This window comes from Punica granatum, chromosome 6 (assembly GCF_007655135.1).
Source record: "Punica granatum isolate Tunisia-2019 chromosome 6, ASM765513v2, whole genome shotgun sequence".
NCBI lineage: Eukaryota > Viridiplantae > Streptophyta > Magnoliopsida > Myrtales > Lythraceae > Punica > Punica granatum.
Window position 1 is genome coordinate 6,853,634 of NC_045132.1, and position 6,000 is coordinate 6,859,633.

Here is a 6,000-nt window from a genome sequence, read left to right on the forward strand (position 1 = left end):
AAGAAGGACGGAAGAGTCAGGGTTTGCATTGACTACCGGGACCTCAACAAGGCTAGTCCTAAAGACAATTTCCCCCTGCCTTACATCGACGTCTTGGTCGACAACACTGCATGCCACAATCAGTTTTCCTTCATGGATGGCTTTTCGGGGTATAACCAAATCCGAATGGCCGAAAAGGACAAGATCAAAACGACTTTCATCACGATGTGGGGCACATTCTGCTACAAGATCATGCCTTTCGGTCTCAAAAATGCCGAGGCAACCTACCAACGGGCAATGGTCACGCTCTTCCACGACATGATGCATAAGGAGATTGAGGTCTACGTCGACGACATGATCACTAAGTCCAAGGAAGGAGAGGATCATCTCGTCAATTTGAGGCGTCTCTTCGAACGTCTCAAGAAGTATAAGCTTAGGCTCAACCCGGGCAAGTGCACATTTGGCGCAAAATCCGGAAAACTGCTAGGATTTGTGGTCAGCGAACGAGGCATCGAGGTCGATCCCGACAAGGTGAAAGCAATCAGGGAGCTACCTCCGCCATCGACAGTGCGTGAGGTACGAAGCTTCTTAGGACGACTGAACTACATCGCGCGTTTCATTGCGAACCTATCAGACAAGTGTCAACCCCTCTTTCGCCTGCTTCATAAAAATGCAGCAATTGAATGGGACGATGAATGTCAGAAGGCCTTTGACGACATCAAGACATACCTAGTTCAGTCGCCGGTGTTGGTCCCGCCTACACCGGGTCGACCTCTCATTCTTTACCTGACAGTGCGCCGACAATCCTTGTGGTGCATGTTGGGGCAAGAGGATGAGTCCACACGCGCAGAACATGCCATTTACTACCTAAGCAAGAAGTTTACTGAAGGGGAATCCAATTACCCGGAGATCGAGAAGATGTGCAGTGCACTGGTGTGGGTCATGCAGAGATTTTGACAGTACACTCTCTATCACACTATTCGCTTGCTGTCAAAAGCGGATCCCCTGAAATATCTACTTGGTAACCCATTCTCCATGAGGAACATTGCAAAGTGGCGCTGTCAGCTGACGGAGTACGACATCGAGTACGTGCCCTGCACGTCAATCAAGGGGCAAGCAATTGCAGACTATTTGGCGGAATTTTTGATTGAGGATGACACACCAATCAATTCCGACTTTCCAGATGAAGGAATCCTCCAAGTGGATGGTGAGGAGGATAAACCCGCATGGAAGATGTATTTCGACAGCGCAGTGAATTCCACTGGTTTCGGTATTGGCGCAGTGCTGATATCACCAGACGGACTTTATTATCCGATTGCAGCAAAAGTCGATTTTCCCTGCACCAACAAGGTGGTCGAATATGAGAGCGTGCATCCTTGGCCTGCAGGCAGCGATCGATTTCAAAAGGAGCTAGAAGTGTTCGGAGATTCAATGCTCACAATCTTCCAGACACTAGGACAATGGAAGATGAAAGACGCAAAGCTAGTACCACACCATGAGTATCTCGAAGAGTTAGCGGAGAATTTCGAGAAAATCTCGTTCACATACACACCACGCATCAAGAATCAGTTCGTAGACGCACTTCCGACACTGGCATCAATGGTGAGCATCACAAAAGAAAACCTCATCGAGCCACTTGAGATCGAGATTGCCAAAGGCCCGCCTTACTGCGACACAATCGAGGCGACCGATGAATAGTCATGGTACGAAGACATCAAACATTTTCTGCAAACTGGCCAATACCCAACATTTGCCAACCATCGAGACCGAAAAACGCTTAGGCGACTCGCAGCGCATTACTTCTTGAGCGAGGAAACTCTCTACCGCCGTTTCTTCGATGCCACACTACTCCGGTGTGTCGATAAAAACGAGGCACAACGCTTCATGGGAGAGATACATGAAGGGAGCTGCGGACCCCACATGAGCGGTCTCATGCTCACCAAGAAACTCATGCGCCTGGGTTACTTCTGGTCCACCATGGAGGCTGACTGCGCCAAACACGTCAGACACTGCCACTTGTGCCAGGTCTACACCGATTAGGTCAAAGTACCCCCCAATGAGCTACGCCCGATGGCAGCCCCGTGGCCCTTTTCAATGTGGGGCATCGATGTAATCGGCCATATCAATCCCAAAGTATCCAATGGATACATGTTCATTTTGGTGGCAATCGACTATTTCACCAAGTGGATCAAGGCCATAACACTCGCTTCGATCACCGCAAATGCCGTGGCACATTTCCTTAAGCGCGACATCATCGCCCGATATGGAGTCCCCGAGACAATCATCACCGACAACGCCAAGAACCTGAACAACAGGATCATCGACGAGCTCTGTGAGCGTTTCAAAATACACTATCGCAACTCCACGCCATACCGTCCCCAAATGAATGGTGCGATGGAGGCTGCGAACAAAAACATCAAGAGGATCATCGAGAAAATGACGGTGACTTACAGGGATTGGCACGAGATGCTCCCTTTTGCGCTTTTAGCATATCGAACGTCTATCCGTACTTCAACCGGGGCAACTCCGTACTCCCTGGTCTACGGTATGGAAGTAGTCCTCCCAATCAAAGTGGAGATTCCCTCCATGAGGGTCCTCGCCAAGTCCAAGCTCGAAGAAACAGAATGGGCGAAGCAACGCTACGAGCAGTTCAATCTCATTGACGAAAGACAGCTAACAACGCTCTGCCACGGCCAATGCTACCAACAAAGAATGGCCCGAGCGTTCAATACAAGGGTTCACCACCGTGAGTTCTGCCCCGGCGATCTCGTCCTGTGAAAGGTTATGGACATTACACCTGACTCTCGGGGCAAGTTTGCATACAAGTATGATGGGCCTTTCGTCGTCAGGGAAGTCTTTTCCGGAGGGGCAATTATCCTAAGTAACATGGACGGGACCGAAAACGCGCTCTCGGTCAACGCCGATGCTCTTAAGAAGTACTACCCTTAATGGCCTCCTTGTCATCTGGTGATTTCTTTGTGTTCCCGCAAGTTCCAGGCCGCCTTCCAGGCCCTTATCTTCCTCTATTTCCCTTTGGGTTCCGTGCCGTTTCACCTCATCACATTTTCTATTTTTCCCCCATGTGCCCTATCCATTCAATTCTTCTCGTCTAAGGATACTTCAAAGAGAAAACGAATAATTTTCCCGCTAGGTCGAAAACCTCCTTGAGGCGGCCTAGGCAAAAGTTAGGGAACGAGGGGCACGACTTAAAATCCCGTAAAGGGGAGTCGTGGCAAAATGAGAGCACAAATCAATTCCTCACTAGGCTGAAAACCCACAAAGGGCGGTCTAGGTAAAAGTTAGAGGAACCGAGAGGTGCGATCGGACCCAAACATGGGCGATCGTAGCAAAAGGTGAGCATTTATGTGAGAAAAGTCAAATAAAATACCTTGTTAGGTCGTCATGCATCTTGTGGCCTAGGCAAAAATTAAGGGCAATTACTAGCTTGACCATGAAAGAATAGCAGCACTTCACGTGAAGCTACAACGAGCAGTGTTTCGGCAGTTTTCGACGCAAGCAAACTCTATTCGACTCAAGCAAACTCTCTTCGACTCTTCGGGTTCAAGACACGCCTCGAAATGTGGTCGAATCGTCGTATCCTTGATTTGGAGAATCCCAAAAGATCCCTCCCTTTACCTTTATGCATACACTCTGCGGGTCATGCCCGTTCTACGAAAAGCCTTTCTCTTTCAGGGACACGGCCACCCTCAAACCGTCACCTAGTTGGAATCACCAAAACATCTTTACATAGATCTCTTGTACACATCTCAATTTCAGTGGTTTTACGGGGCTGATATCCACCGTTAGCTATTGTTTGTCTGTGTGTAGATGTGGCAAAGAACCCTGGGGGGCATCTCCCTTTTGGCGGGCTCACATTTGCCTCACGCGATAGGTCACAATTTCAAATCAAGTGGAGGGTCCTATAGGGGTCACCCGACGCGCAATAATCATCATCCTACGTCACCCGCTCATAACCCCGACTCGACTTCAAGCAAACCGCTTTCCTTTCAACACCCAGCTCCTACATTTCCTATGCTTTCTTGTCAATATAGCACTTTACTGCTTTCCACGGGCCTCGGCCTAGCACTTTACTGCTTTCCACGGGCTCCGGCCTAGCACTTTACTGCTTTCCACGGGCTTTCCACGGGTTCCGGCCTAGCACTTTACTGCTTTCCACGGGCCTCGGCCTAGCACTTTACTGCTTTCCACGGGCCTCGGCCTATCACTTTACTACTTTCCCCGGGCTCTGGCCTAGCACTTTACTGCTTTCCGCGGGCTCCGGCCTAGCACTTTACTACTTTCCGCAAGCTCCGGCCTAGCACTTTACTGCTTTCCACGGGCCTCGGTCTAGCACTTTACTGCTTTGCAGGCTTAGGCCCCGCATTTACTGTTTCATAATTTCCACCCTTCAACCATGTTTTCGTTTCGTGGCAAGTCTATACACTTGCACAATTTCTCCCACACATCCAAGGCAAAGGAGCAAGCGACTATAGATAGTGATACCAGGACAGTCGTCGAGACCAAAAGGGGGTGCTTCTAATGATCTTTGGTTACATCCTCTATTCGAGCCCGCAACCAAAGAGGGGCAAGCTGTCAGCACTCAATTTTGGCCCACCGGCTCCAGAGGGGCAAAGTCGTCATTTTGCCACCTGTGAGGGAAGTATTTTCGATTAATTACTCGAGTATTCATGACCTTTCGGAGATAGCACATTTTCCTAACCTAACACCAATTATACGATTTTTTTTCAAAAATAATACTATTTGAAACTTTTTCGAATTTCGCGTTCATCGACGTCAAATTTCAAAATATGGGACAAAATTCGAGATTGAAAATAATTTTATCGCATGATATCGATCAACGAATTTTTCGATATATTTTTTCGACTTCCGATCAAGAGAGGAATTTTCGATTTGTACGAGTGTCGAATTCGAATTTAAAAAAAAAGGTCAAACGGTCAGAAGTTTGACGACTTATGACCGTTGACCTATTACCCCTCTTCTGGTTCTTCTTCTTCCTCGTTCATTCCTTCACGTTTTCTTTTCTTTTTTTTCTTTTCTAGCAAGGACGGCCGATGCGACCCCGGCTGCTGCTGCAACCGAGCCTGTCGCACGCCAACTCCTCTGCGCACGCGACTTCTCTGCACACGCCAACGATTTCTGACACGCAAACGCCATCTCTCTCTCTCTCTCTCTCTCTCTTTCTCTCGATTTTCCAAAATAGAAAAAGACCAGAGCTCAAAAACGAAAAAAATTCGGGGGAGCTCGCGGACACTCTCGGCATTCTCGCTCTCGGCTAGATTTCTCTCGCATCGACAGCTAACGGACGGATAAAAAAAAAACCAGGAGCTCACCGATTCTCTTCGAACAAAAAAGGAAACCGAAAGCTTGAACTCCCGAAAAACTCCCACAACTAACGATTCTCCCTCAGCCGGTTCCGGAACTCCCAGCTCGACCCCAAACTGGAACTCCCTCAGCTCGCCCACAACCCACGGCCCACAGCTCGTCCACGTGCGCCCGAGACAGCTCGAATTTTCGATTTTTTCTCTCGGCTCCGCATACTCTCTCCTACACTTGCGGCCTCTGAGTTCGCCCCGGGTCTCACGCCATCCCTCAGCTCGCTCTCCCGCTTCCCTCATCTCGGCTCCCTCAGCTTCCCGTCCGATCTCCAGCTCAACCATAGCCCCTCTGCCCAACGCTCGGCCACCCGAACCGCCCTTCGTCTCCCTCTGTGTTTAGTGTTTGGCTAACCGGGTCGTTTCATTTTTTTTCGAGTTGAACAGACGGCCGAGACTAGCAACCCAGACAGAGTCCGACGGCCCAGCCCGGTCCTCCAGCGGCCTAGCCCGTTTCAGCAGAGCCCAGCCCGACCCAGTCCGCCCCCATCAGTTCGAATTCCTTCGGCCCAATTGTCGGTCCGACCCACTCTACCCAATTTGGTCTAGTCCACCCCCACCAGATCTCGGCCCAACCCAACTCGTCCGGTAATTTTGTCTTTTTTTATTTTTTATTTACAGATTCACC